Source organism: Apus apus, chromosome 5 (assembly GCF_020740795.1).
Source record: "Apus apus isolate bApuApu2 chromosome 5, bApuApu2.pri.cur, whole genome shotgun sequence".
Taxonomy (NCBI): domain Eukaryota; kingdom Metazoa; phylum Chordata; class Aves; order Apodiformes; family Apodidae; genus Apus; species Apus apus.
This window is the reverse complement of record NC_067286.1, coordinates 28,919,401-28,933,656: the sequence shown is the minus strand read 5'-3', so window position 1 is coordinate 28,933,656 and position 14,256 is coordinate 28,919,401. Positions and strand designations below refer to the sequence as shown.

General features: G+C 41.3%; 1 protein-coding gene across 8 annotated transcripts in view; it reads left to right on the top strand.

Annotated features, from left to right (window-relative positions):
- RGS6 (regulator of G protein signaling 6) overlaps positions 1–14,256 on the top strand; it is a 270,371-nt gene that overhangs the window by 153,023 nt on the left and 103,092 nt on the right. The gene's annotated exons all lie outside the window — the stretch shown is intronic.

The following is a 14,256-nucleotide window of genomic DNA, read 5'->3' as shown; positions in this document are numbered from 1 at the left end:
GCAAGCTGGAGTGGATGAGGGGCACAAGAAGCTGCTGTTGAGGAAGGAATACAATGGAGAAGATACTCCAGAATAAGTTTTTTAGTTGATGTTGTTGGGTTTTTTTCTTACTATATGAGTAAAAAGACCCCATTGGTTTATTTTAAGCTAGAATTTATGGGTAAAAACACATTATTCTTTGTGAGATGAGGAACCTCTTAGGAAATCTCTTTTTATACAAGGTTTGTTCTTACCAGTAAGATCTGTGCCTGGCAAGATCAATGGAACAGATCCTTCTGGAAAATCTGCTGAGGCACATGGAAAATAAGGAAGTGATTGGTGGCAACCAACATGGGTTCACTAAGGGCAAATCATGCCTGACCTATTTGGTGCCCTTTTACAACAAGGCTACAGAGATGGTGGATAGTGGCAGAGCAACTGATGTCATCTACCTGGACTTGTGCAAGGCATTTGACACCATCCAACATGACATCCTGGCCTCCAAACTGACAAGGCATGGATTTGACAGATGGACCACACAGTGGATAAGTAATTGGCTGGATGGCTGCACCCAGAGAGTTGTGGTTAATGGTTCAGTGCCCAAGTGGAGGCAAGTGACGAATAGTGTTCCTCAGGGGTCAGTACTGGGACCAGTGCTGTTCAACACCTTTGTTGGAGACATGGACTGTGGGATTGAGTGTATCCTCAGCAAGTTTGCTGATGGTACCAAGCTGTGTGGAGTAGTTGACACCCTAGAGGGAAGGAATGCCAGAGGGACCTTGACAGGCTGGAGAGATGGGCCAGTGCCAACCTCATGAAGTTCAACAGAGCAAATGCAAGGTCCTGCATCTGAGTCAGGGCAATCCCAAGCATAAATAGAATCTGGGGGGAGAATAGCTAAAGAGCAGTCCTGAGGAAAAGGACTTGGGGTGGTAGAAGATGAGAAGCTCAACATGAGCCGCCAGTGTGTGCTGGAGCCCAGAGGGCCAACCATACCCTGAGCTACATCAAAAGAAGTGTGGCCTGCAGGCCAGGGAGATTATTCCGCTGCTCTGCTCTTGTGAGACCCCACCTGGAGTACTGTGTACAGCTCTGGAACCCTGACCACAGGAAAGACATGGAGCTGTTGGAGAGGGTTCAGAGAAGGGCCACAAAGATGATCAGAGGGCTGGAGCAGCTCTGCTATGAAGACAGGCTGAGAGAGTTGGAGCTGTTCAGCCTGGAGAAGAGAAGGCTCCAGGGAGACCTTATAGTGGCCTTCCAGTACCTGAAGGGGCTACAGGAAAGATGGGGAGGGACTTTTCACCAGAGAGGGTAGTGATAGGACAAGGGGTAATGGTTTTAAACTGAAAGGGGGTAGAAGTAGGTTAGACATGAGGCAGAAATTCTTCACTATGAGGGTAGTAGGTGCTGGAATAAGTTGCCCAGAGAGGTTGCCCCTGGTGGTTTTTGGAGCCAGGTTGGATGAGGCCTTGTGCAGCCCAGTCTAGTGTGAGGTGTCCCTGTCTATAGCAGGGAGGTTGGAACCTGATGGTCTTTAAGGTTCCTTCCAACCTTACCCATTCTATAGTTCTATGATTATCATACTTTTGGTCCTGTCCATTTTTAGATAGACAGATAGCTATATTACTACATAACTTTAGCCCACTAAAGGATGAGGTGCTGGAAAAGGTGTTAGATATCTTTTAATTCTGTATTAGAGATACCTGAGTTGCTGTGCAGTTGGAGGGAAGAAACTTAGGAGATTTTTTTTAGAAAAAGGAAATTATGGAAAAGCAAGAATTTTAATCTGTCTCATTAGTGAATATTTCAATATTTCAGTGACTTTAATAATGACCTTAGCTGGTAAAAAGATTATTTTACAGTAAAGTGAAAACCCCTTACACTCTTTTGTTAATAATTCACCATTAAGTACTAGTGTCAGACTTGAGCACTATTAAGATTTAACAGCATAGAGGTACAAGTCCGACCTCCTAACATGTAACTCCTTTGTATCTAAAAGTCAAAGTCATATCTCTGAGGGTCATGTGTTTCTAAAGTGCTGGAACAGGAAAACAGTTGAAACATCATAAAACAGTGATCCCAGTGTACCTCTAACACCATAAAATATCATTCCCATCGCTATGTAGAGTTGCTTCCATTTTCATCTTGGAATGAGGAAGGTAAATCATTTTAGTGTGATCTGTGATTTATATTGTAATATATGTGTTTAAAACTCGTGTTGTTTGTGTGTGCTGCTTACTATCTTACTCTGTTTCAGTACATTAGTTAGGTGTGACCTATGACCTATGACCAAATACTCCATCTGTCTGCTCTCTTGCAACATAGTTGTGTATTTAATAATCCCATCTCTCAATGTCAAGCACTTAAAAAGTAGTGGAAAATATATTCTTGCTAACCAGTCTTATAGGCTTACACAACTCATTTGTGTAGACATTTAACTTTTTTTTTTCTTTTTTTTAAATCAAACAAAATTCTACTGTGCTGTCTGTGCTCCTGTTATCTGTGCTGGGTATTCTGCTTCTACACTATGTGAAAGCACAGTTAATTGAACATTAAATCCATGGGGAAAATTACCTGTATCATGCAGAAAGTTTATTTACTCTTTAATGTTTTGGAGTGAATATTTTCTGCATTTAAAATAAACCCCCAGACTGTGTATGCATACAGATGTCACATGGCAGTGACAGAAGACAGGGTAGGAGTAGTTATTTTATGCTCTGGAGGTAGCTCACTCGCTCTCATTTGGTCTGTTCACATGTTGAAACAGTCACTGAGCTGTAGCCGCAGGATGCAGTGTCTGCTCCTTTCATTCTGTTCTGTCCTTTCTCAGTGAATAAAACAGCAAGTCAGCATTACAGGGCCAGAGACAGACTTTTGTGCTGTCTGCTGGCAGGAGAGGCAGGCGAGAGCCCCTCGTGTTCTTGCTGGGCAATTCTGCATTGTGAGCGGTGTCTTTGGTTGTCTCTTAACAGGCCCCTGTAGAGAAGACAGCAATAAGCTGCCACAAGTAAGCAGTATATGTCTTTGTGGGATTTCTAGCTTTCATTCTACAACTAAGTCTTCTCCCTACTGAATTAAGGAACGTACTGGTTAGGTGTCAAGAGGTAGAAGTCTTTAAAGTGGATGTCTCCAGCAGGATTCACAGAAATTTTATCTGTTTCTGCCCAACCAAAGTGCAGTTGTGTTCTGCAGAGCTGGGGCACCTGACTTGTTTTGGAAAGGTTTCAGTATGTATTACAAAATATCACTACCAGAGTTGAATCAAAGAGCAGTTTGATGGTGAGATTTGAAAGCAAAGCAGACCTAGCATCTGTTTTATTAACTGCCACAAGTTTACTGGAAGTGATGTGTTCCTTGATTCATTATTAGCAGAAGAAGGAAATCTTTGTAGGAGAAAACATTTGACATATCTCTTTATACGAACAAGGAAAACTACTCTTTTTCCAAGGTGTTGTTATAAATTGTTTTTGTTTAAGTACTCCTCTTAGTAAATTGACAGTGTCGTTGCCACCAAAGGACAGAGCTAACAGTAGTAGAATCACTGAATAAATCATAAAATCAGTGTTGAAGTAAATACTTTCAGCCATGGTGAGGACTGAAATTTAGCCACAACAAAACTTATAACTACTGTTTGGTTTGCAACATTTGCTTTGCCAAAGGGAAAGCACTCATCCGTTTTAAAATAATAAATGGTAGTTGCTGTGCATGAGAATGCTAGTTAATCCAGTAATTATGATTGTGTTATGATAATCATATGTGCATTTTTAAGTCATGCCTTCCAGTTAGTGATCTGTGAGGTTTCTGGGTTTTCATTCTAGCAATCACTGCTCTCAAAGGCAAGGGCCAAAGCAATTGAGTGACTCAGTTCAAGAGGCTCTGGGACTCCTATGTTATGCAAGCTGGCCTGTCAGAATAACTTAGCATATTTGAATAAATCGAGTCTGGAATTAAGGTAACTTTGGTGAGACACTATCAGATCTAGTTTGATTAATGCTCAGATTTATTTTTAATTTTCTCTAATACTTTTCATTTTACTGTTAGTCACTAGCATACCAGAGAGTGAAGCAGAGTACTTGAAAAATTTTTTTTTCAAAAATTACTAAATGCCCAAACCTTATCACCTCACTAAAAAATGGCATTTGTACTTTGCAGAGTGTTTTAAATATGGTGTGGGTGCACAGACTGACCCTGCTCATCACTGCCTTTTGTCTGGAATTCTTCCTCAGCACTTGTACAGAAAGTCTTGCAGTGCTGAACACTTCAGCTTTGTCTCTTCATGAGCTAAAGCAAGGTCTTCAGTTTCCAACACTGATAATCTTGTACATTTTTGTGATCTGAAAATTATCCGGTTTTTTAATATATGTATACAAAAGGCAAAATGGAGAAAAGACATAGTTTGTAGAGGTATGAAAAAAGGTAAATCCAAATCTACATTGTTTCACTCTCCAACAAATAAATCATCACAAAGCCTCTTTCTTCCCTCTGTTCTGAAATTCAAAATAAAATAACATTTCCTTGTACCTTTAATCGTGGGTGAAAAAGCTGGGGTATTTTCTGTGTCTCTGCCTTTAGAATTTTTAAAGTAATTTTAAGGTTTTTTTATGTAAAAAAAAAAATTGCAGGATGGCACTGTCAATCACGTGGAGAGTGGGAGAAACAAAATACAACCTTTTGATGGTGGTGAATAGGGTTTCTTTTTCCTGCAATTTATAAACTGCTCTACTTTGCATCTACTTCACAGCATTTGGGGGTGAGAAGGGTGTATCTAATCTTTATTGTACTATGGCACTTTGCAGTGCAAGGAGTTAAATGGTGCATGAAATTACCTGTCACACTGTGTTATGTGCCACAGTATTATATACACTGAGGAATACTTAAAAAAAAAAAAAAAAGGCAGGGAAAAAAAAGGATTCCTGGACTTACCTTTTTGTAGTTCTGAAGAGAAGCATTTGGTCTGTTTACATATCTATTTGTGCATCATTTATTTTAGCTAAACCACAGGAGCCCATCAACAACCAAAACAGAAAGAAAGGATACGCTGGTTAGTTTCCCTCATCAAGTCATTAGGAAAGGTAACGGTGGAGATTTGGTGCCTGTGATACAGCTTTCCTGCAAGGAACAAGAAACCAAACTTTTGCATCTCATACTGGAAATAGGTTATGAGCTATTTTCTGAGTGGTTCCAAGTAGCTTCTTTACTGTGGGAGAAGTTGGGAACGTGTTTATGAAGCTTTACAAAATGAAGAGAAAACAATGGTACACTGCATTTCTTATTAAATTCTAATATTCTTAAGTTCATTTTATGTAGTTTAATTCTGCCTCCACTTGATAGTGCTTTTTTGAAACTCAGATTGAAACAAGAAGTAGAAATCCTGTTTTATGACTCATGTGTCATCCTCACTACAAATTTCTTTCAGCCCTTTCTTGAAGGCACAGACACAGATCTTCTCTCAGGCATTGGACCTAGATCAAAGTGCTTATGTGGCCTTACCGTTTTAAAGAGAAAATAGTACCTTTAAATGGGAGTTACTTTCTTTCTGTTTTCTTCCTCCACATGCAGAATATGGTTGGGAATGTAGCAGATTTTTTTGGTGTTGTTTTTTTTTTTTTTCCCCTCAGCTGCTGAGTTTTCCTTCCTGTTGAAAATCCACTGTTTCGGTACAAAATCTGATTTGATTTTAAAAAGTGAGCATCAGAGAATGACACAGTCCTCTCTGAGTGTTTGAGGTGATACAATGACATTCCCTACTTATCATTACTCAGATTTTTAAAGACAGCAGTAGCAGTGCTAAAACCCTGACTGGGCATCCACCAATTCCATCCCCACTTCTTGCCTGTTTAATGTTTATGTCTCTGTATTTCATTTCAATGAATATTTAATTAAATACTTGATTATGTAGCAGTTGCTGCATTTTATAGTGAGGGGGGAACAACTTTTTTTTTTTTTAATACTTGCTAGCATAATTTAAAATAATTCATTTTCTGCCAGGCCCAGGAGTGGCCTTTTCCCCCTTGTTGCACAGGAAGGAGCATTTTCACATGCCAGTGGGGCTGTGGAGGAGGTGGCTGGATAGCCCTCTCCTCCCCAGCCTGGTGTTGAAGGCAGAGAGGGTGGGAGGTGGCAGCTCTGTGTTTCCAGTGCCAGAGAAGAATGATAAGCCTTGAGAATACTGTCCATTTCCCAACTCTCAGAAGGTGCAGATGGGAGGCTGCCTTGGCTTTGTGGATTTGGTGTGAAGTGGTTTGGTTGCAGTTCATAACCAGCTCTTCATTTTTATCAAGTTGCAAGTTTGTGTCTGGAAACAGATCAAATATCCACCAAAACCCAGTATTTCTCTGTCTGGAAGTGCCTTATATTTCATGTTCCAGAGGAATGTGATGTCCTTGGGCAAGTATATCAAACATTATTCAACATTACAGGGGAGAGAGAGGTGCTGCTTTCTAGTGCCAGGCCATGCATAGACCACTGCAGGCTAGGATTTGAAAAATGTGTGTACATGTGGGATACATGAATGATAGTTGTGCCTAGATTAACATCAAAGGCACGGTGGTGGCAGAAAGCTTAATGCAATATTACCCCTAGCCTGGGGCTCACCAAGTGCAGAGTACCCTCTGATGGGTGAAAATTTAGTGTGTTCATTCTCATGAGAGCCTTGTCCCGTCTTCCACCGAGTTAATTTCTGCAACCTTTTTGCTACTGCTCATGAACTACAAGCACTGTCTTGGATCTCAAGTGAGTCTTTACAATGAATCCAGGAATTAGTATCTAACTGCAGCTACTTGGCTATTGTGTTCACCTCGTCCATTGTTTATTTCATATAATCTAATGTATTACCAAAACTCCCATGTGCTGCTTCTCAGCAGGATAGAAAAGCTGTCTTCAAGTCACATTATGAATTGAAGACTCAGCCTGGTATTGTTGGAGGATTTAAGATTCCTGGAGTTTTCTTAGTCATTCAAGCACAAAACCAGGTTTCAGCATAACTTTGTTTTGCCTGAGGATTAGTTCATGGCCAGAACTCAAAGTGCATTTCAAGGTGTGGGAGCTAACCCTCCAAAAGAAGCTCTTGCAAAATCAAAGCTGTTAAACTAAAGCTCTCCTACTTTTGACACTTTCAAATTTGAGCAGTTTGTGCAGTGTTATTTTAGATGGCAAGTGGGTCACAGCGTTGCTTCTGGGAATTCCTGAAGTTGGGTTAATGGGCTTCACCCTGCTGGCCTGCCTGCCATGGGGGTAGCAAGGGGCCTGCATGTGTTTGCTTGGAGGGAGGGGAGCAGGCATGCAAAGAAGCTCTGTCATGTTGTGTATGGAGTTTACTCTTCCTACAGTAGTCCCTGTGTGGGCTGTGGTAGGCATGTCTGCTCCACTTGTTCTCATTCATCACTGTACAAGCAATCTGGAGACCTGCATAGTTTTACGTTCAGTGCAGTGATGCAACAGAAAAGAAAATCTCTGCCGTTTCCATGACAACTTGTGCATCTGACCCTGGCTGGAGCAAGGCAGCAGGATGCTGTCAGTCCCTGTAGTCAGTGACTTCAGTAAAAGCTTGTCAAAAAAGAGTACATGTTCTCATGCTCTCCCCCCAACCACTCTTGGTTATTGACATAAGGGGACTGCGGTGAATATATTACCATAGGTGCAGCTCTAGATTTCCTATTGTAACTTTATTCCTTCATATTTCAAGCCATGCTGCTGCTTAGCTTTAATTTGGGCTTCTATCTGCAGATAGTCACTGAAGAGCCCTTCAGGATTGTCCATTCTAATCTTGCTGGTCAGAAGTAGTTAGTACCAGGTGATTGGTGACCTGTGTAAAATGGTCTGGGAGGCTTCATGCTGTCACTACCTGGCAAGATACCAACAGCCCAGATGCTGTCAGCACCGGTGGACTCTCTTAGCACTACTGTTTAGGAGACAGAGGGACTGAACTTCTTACTTTTTTCCCCAAAGTGGTTCCTCCAGTCCAGACTACGCACTGTGAAACAGTTTATAGGTTATTCCACCCTACAGTTTTCCTGGCTGAAACAATCTGCATTTATGCCTGTATCTCTGCATAGATTTGCATATGCGATTGCATAGTTCCTAAGTCATGCAAAAGCCACCCCTGTTCAACACATACTGTATGGCAGTAATGGTAGAATTTTTTCCATCAAAATCTGACTTGAATTACACCTCAGTCATAATTCTGTGGCCTTTTGGTTTTCATTAGAGTGCTTTATTTAAAATTTACATCGTCTTCCCTGGATATTTATGATACTTTCCTACAGTCATACAAAAATGTAAAACTTCTGCATACAGAGCAAAGTAAATGTTTGGTCTAATTTGCAGCTAACTTGAGAAGGTTTCTAATTAGAGTGGCCATGCTTTAAATGGTGTAAGATCTCTCAAGCTTATTACATGCATATATGTGATATTTTTACCATAATTGTAGAAAGCATGGGGGGAAAAAATGTACCGCTCTTCACAAGAAACTTCTGTTATGCTGTAAAATGCAAAAAATATAGAGTCCCACAGTATTCAAGACTTAATTTTTAGTATTTTACATAGCTTTCTAAACAGTCAGAAATAGCCTCCTGTTTTAAGCAGTTATAGCTCATGTAGAATTTGAGGTCATTGGGTGTTGTCCAACACAATGTTTTTTAATGAAAAATTGAGTTTGCCTGACACTTGCATTGATGTCTTTTACTTCTAACTGTTAACAGTGATGGGCTAAAAAGTTTGATTTTGGGGAGGGAAAAAATCACATTAGTTCAGGTCATTTGGAGAATGTGCGCTGAATTAATTTGCTAAGCTTTGTTTTTCTGGTGAATATTAAACCCTGTCTTCCAACTGTGCATAGACTGCCTGAGGCGAATAGCTCCAGCTTCCATTTTCTGTGACTGCGTTTTCTTATAACACAGCCTGGGCTGAGCCAGGGGTGCTGTGCAGAGCTGACATCCTGGGCTGTGTTATGGGGAGGGATAATCTGATCAAAAAGCTAGTGCCTGGTACTCCCCAGACTCCAGTGTTTCACCTCAGGAGCTGAATAAGAAGTGTCACAGTTTTTCCCTAAACATTGGTTTGGTTAATTCAATGGACGTGCTGAAACCTGTCCCTCCACTTGATGACTTGCTGAGTGGATATTCAGTATGTGAAGCTCTTGCTAGATTAGCAGCAGCATATGAATAATCGCTACGAGTGCCTTGGTAGCTTTTCTTTCTGTTCTATTCACAGTAGAGATTTATAAACGCTAAAGCATGTTACCAATCTCAAGGTGACATTAATAGATCTGTTTCACCCTCCCAGTAAACATCTGAAGAACACACTTGTTATTGTCTTTTATCCCTGACACACACTTAAGCATGAGGGCGCTATGTGGTATACTCTGCCCTTTATCTCAAATGAGCTCTAAAATTTAAAAAGAAGCAGAGATAAGACTCCATCAGGAAGAGAACAAGTTCCATCAGTGCCCCTGCCCTAAGCCATTGTTGGAAGATAGTTATGGGGGAAGCAGCCAAATCACGCTGTGTATCTTTAGTAGTTGTGTAGCATCCACTATCCAAGACATACCCAGTCCTTTTCTGACATCTTTGAATTAAATTTCACTCCCTCTATGTGTGATTCAGCATTAACTCCATTATACAGGAGAGGACACCTGTACAGAGATAGATGAAGCTGTTTGCTGAAGGTCACATAGCAGTTCTCTGTGATGCTGCTCTGCTGTTTTCCAGCCCTGTCTCAGATGCAAGGCCGTCCTTTCTCCCTCAAGGCTGACCAAGGGAGGTGCCCTGGGTTTTTTTCCAGCCTCCTCTTCCTGTGTTTGAGCAGAATGAAATTGTCTGGACTGGTGAAGCAAGTTGGTTTCAGACATCCTGTCAAATTAACTTTCCTTGTCTGTGCATACATGGGGCTGCGTGGCAGGAGTGGGCACCGGCGTGCTGGTAGTGTCAGAGAGCTGGTCAGAGGCACCTGTGGGACCCATAGGGCTTGGCAATGTGAGAAACAGTCTATTTTAAACTTGTATTTCAGTCAAGAGTAAAGGATCAGATGTGTTTATACTTGTTGCTGTCATGTTAGCTGACAACAGAGTCACCCTTGTCTCCATGTACCATCCGGCTCCACCAGTATTCATGAGAGCTCTCATCTGCTGGGGCGAAGAGGATATTTGACATCTCACAGAGCTGAGTATCCAACCCTCTACCTATAATGTTGGTGCTGGTGAGTGGTACTTGGAGACTCTTCAGCATAGGAGAACTGGTGACAGGGATCCCCAGGAGCAGGGTACCTGCCTTGAGTAATCAGACAGGAACCTGGAGCATACCAAAATATTCAGAAATAGGCAGTACAACCTTTCCTGCAGGGTCCAGGGGAGTATATGCGGCCAATTCCAAGGCTACAATATGAAAAGGGCACTGTTTCCCTCACTAGCTCACAAAAACGAGCTGGTAAATGGTACTGAGGTGGCCTCTGACATAATTACTTGGTAATCATTCAGTTGCAATGAACCATGTTGAGCTGGGTAGTTCCAGTAAGCTGTTGTTGGTGTCCAGGCATGGGGTCTTGAGAGGCAGGAGGTGTTATCTTTTTTATTTGTGTGTCACTTGTCCTTCCTTCAGTGTGTTGCCTCCAGAGTCAGCTTTGACCATGAGCAGGGTGCTTCCAGGGCTCAGCAAGGCTGTGCACACCAGTGAGCTGCAGTCAGGATGCCTGCTTGATTTTTGGTGCTGGGAGAAAGAGAAGCTACTGCAAAGTCCTGAGTCCTTTTCCCCTTGTAATGGTAATACTAGGGATGGATGTTGTGTGGCACCAATCCAAAGTTGCCAGACTGTGATTGTCACATTTGTTGTTGTATTGTGACTTAATCATGATAACACATCAACAAATGTAACATTTTATTTTTCCCTCCCTCAGAACAGGGACTTCTCATCTCCCAGTGATAGATATGTGAGCTCTGTCAGAAATTCAAGGTCTTCTTACTTCATGCCATCACCCTCCTTAGGCCAGCAGAAGCGCTGATAGTGGAAAACAAGAGGTCTAATGAATATCAGCAAATCCCACATATGCACTGAATCCCCAGCACATTCTGTATAACAGAATATGTTGGTAAACTCTCATAAACTACCTGTTGTAGAGTCCTGTCTCCACTGACAACATGCTCCTGATGCCAAAAGCTTTTCTCAATGCATTGAAAGTGGGGTAATGGGAAATAAAATCATTCTGGACAAATGTAGAGAGCAGAGGTATCAGCAACCAGTCAGGAGGAAAGGCAGATTTAGCTTGTTAGGCATACATCACAGTGTGTAGCTAACAGTGACAGCAGATACATAAATTGCTCTGGTTTTCTTAGCAAATTATTGACCCAGAATCCACTTAGAAGAGCAACAGTTCCCCTTACTATTGCAAAATGAGACCTGCTTGAAATACCAGTGACCCCCATAATAGAAAACAAAACAAAACAAAAAACAAACAACTTTGCCTGATCCTATCATGACTTTTGTTGAGCAGAATTTAGTTCACTGAAGCTCACTCATTTAGAAGTGATAAATATGAGGAATGCTTAGTTTTACTAGTTCTTGTCTCCTAGCCTGATGAAATGAACTAATCAAGGACTCCTATTCCCTGTCTGCCAGATAGAGCAACCTAAAGGATATTTAATGACATGGAGAAACTGTAGGGAGAATCATTAGCAGTGAAGTGTCTAGGTAACTCTCTTAAAAAGATGAAAAGCTTTGATAAAAGTGACCTTCACGCTTGATGTTCCCTGTTTGCTTTTTTCCACACTTGAAGCTCTGACAATCACTTTTTTCCCACTTTGTCACCGTATCACTTATTTCATGAAATATTTCCATATCTAGGCAGAAAGTTGGATCCAGGGTGGTAATATCTGCAAATGTTGGGGTGGATGCAAAATACAAAGGCTGGTGCACAGAGTCAGATCTTCAGTTTGTAGTGGACTGACCAGAAACTTGACAGGAGTCGCATAATACAGTTTTTTAATATTTTATTTAAAACTTGTTTATAATTTTAAGAAAGCATAACACAATCATAAAATGTTTATTTGAATGGGATATACTGCCCCCTTTGAGCAGTGAAGAAATTTGCTGGAGGGCACAAGAAAGCACATTGGGAATGGAAAGACAATGTATAGCCAGGGGCTGTAAGCTCCTGGGCTCTCAGGCAGCAGGCTGCAAAGGCTGGTGTGCTGGAGAGGGACGATGTGTGTAGTTGGGTCTGGATCAGATGAGACAACAGGGAAGGAAGGAGAGAAGAAACATCGGACACTCAGAAGTAAGGAGAGCAGAAAGTGCCAGTAGTCATGCTGGTAGACAAGAGGAAGAAGGAGCCTTTTGGGAAGGAGTCTTTGTTAGGGTAATTTTCTTTATTTGGTTTAAAATTGCAGTAGGCTTTTATAATTGTGAATGAAAACCAAATTAATGGCCCCATTTGAGACACCAGTGCCTGCTTGATAGCTTGGAATGGGGATAGTTCAGGAAAAAAATGGTGTATTGTTTGCTTTTAACATAATTAAAGAAATAATTTACTTGGAATTGAACTTCTCTTGGGGTGATAATGACATAAATCACATCTGGTGTTTCTTTTAGTTTACAGTGAGCAAAAGTAACATGTTTATTTTTCTGTTTCAAAACAGTTATTTTAACTCACTTTTCATTCTGAACTTTTCATTGAAATAGAAAAGGGAAGCTTAACAATTTTACCAAAAAAATACGCTTGCATTTTGAAAGCTCTTAAATGTTCCTGGAGATGTGGGATTCATTACATGTTCCTCCTAGCATGCATGGAAAAACCTCTCCGGTGCCAGCCACAGCTGCATTCAGATGAAGGCGCATAACTAGTTGGTAACCAAGATACTTTTTCATTGCCTAGTGGAAGTGTTTTTTACTCTGGCTGACCCTCTTGGTCCACTGTTTGCAGGCAACCAAGCCATCCTTTGCCCCAGCAGGTCTGATCTTGGATCACTGAATCCTTGTAGGTGGGTGTTCACAACAAGGGATGCTGTCGGGCCCCTCTCAAAACCATGGGGTGCTGTGAAATGCTTCTTGTCCAGCCTGAGAGAAGCAGTTACTCCTCCAGGTATCCTCAGACTTGAATAAACTGTTTTGATCAGCAAATAACCTTGCATAAAGTTCAGATGAAGTGTAAAAGGTGGTATAAATTTTTGTAGTGTTTGGGTTGGGGAAGCATAGCATTATTATTCTAACACTAATTAACTGTAGGTACCAAATCCTACCATAATCTATTCAATATCTCAGGTTATTTTCATCTTTGTGAGTTCATTTCTGCTGAGAATTTGTTCAGGGCATGTGTTAACTTAAAAATAATATATAAACAAGGTGTGAATGGTTCAGTTAAGTGATAGCCTGAGGTTAAAAACACAGTGATCAAACCGAGTGTCTGAAGTTGGCAGGGAGATTTTCTTACTGCCTCAAGAAGGCTTGAAATTGAACTTGTTTTGAAATGTAGGTGTTAAGTCTGTGAAAAGGAACTCACTTGCACATCTAAACGAAGCCTATTTCAGAGTTGAAGAGAGCTGCTTGAGCTGCCTTTAGGAGAGAGATGGGCTGTGTTCCCAGCACATAACCTCTCTGCCATGGTTGGGTTTTGTAGCATCTGTGAGGAGAAAATCCTCAGGTAAAATCAGGGCTGTGCTCCCTGCTGGGTCACTGTTGGCCTCTGCTCTGTCACCAGTGGCAGGGGCTGTGCTGTCAACCACTCAAGCTAACAGAGCCAACAGCTTCAGGTCTATTTTTCTTGGGCTTCTGAGACCTTATTAACTTGAAGAGTTTCTGGAGATGCCAATTTTCTGCACTGTGCTTATGTTCAGCTCTTTGTTGTCCCTGGCATTGCCTTCAAGTAAATGCAGTAGCCTCAGAAGGAGCAAAAATCCCTTCCCATTTCAGAGTAAATGGGAGGAGGATTGATCTCTCCTTTTCCCAGTAATCAGATCCTCTGATTGCCATGGCTTTTGAACATGATTGTATGTTTTCCTGTATATGATGGCTTATGTATGTGCCTGTGAAGTGAAAGTTAACTTGGCTGTGAAAATCTAATGGGTTTTTCTCAATGATCGCTTTACTTTTGATTGTTTACTTTGTACAACGACCAAGGACATGTATCATCCCAGCCTACAGCATGAGGCAGGGAAAATTCTTCTACAGTTGTTCTGTCTTATTCTCTTCTCAAGCTGTAGGCAACTGTCTGGGACCCTTTGGAAAATGAAAGCCCTCACAAGGTCACAGTATCAAGGATTCAAATGAATGTGAAGAAACTGGGGAAAGT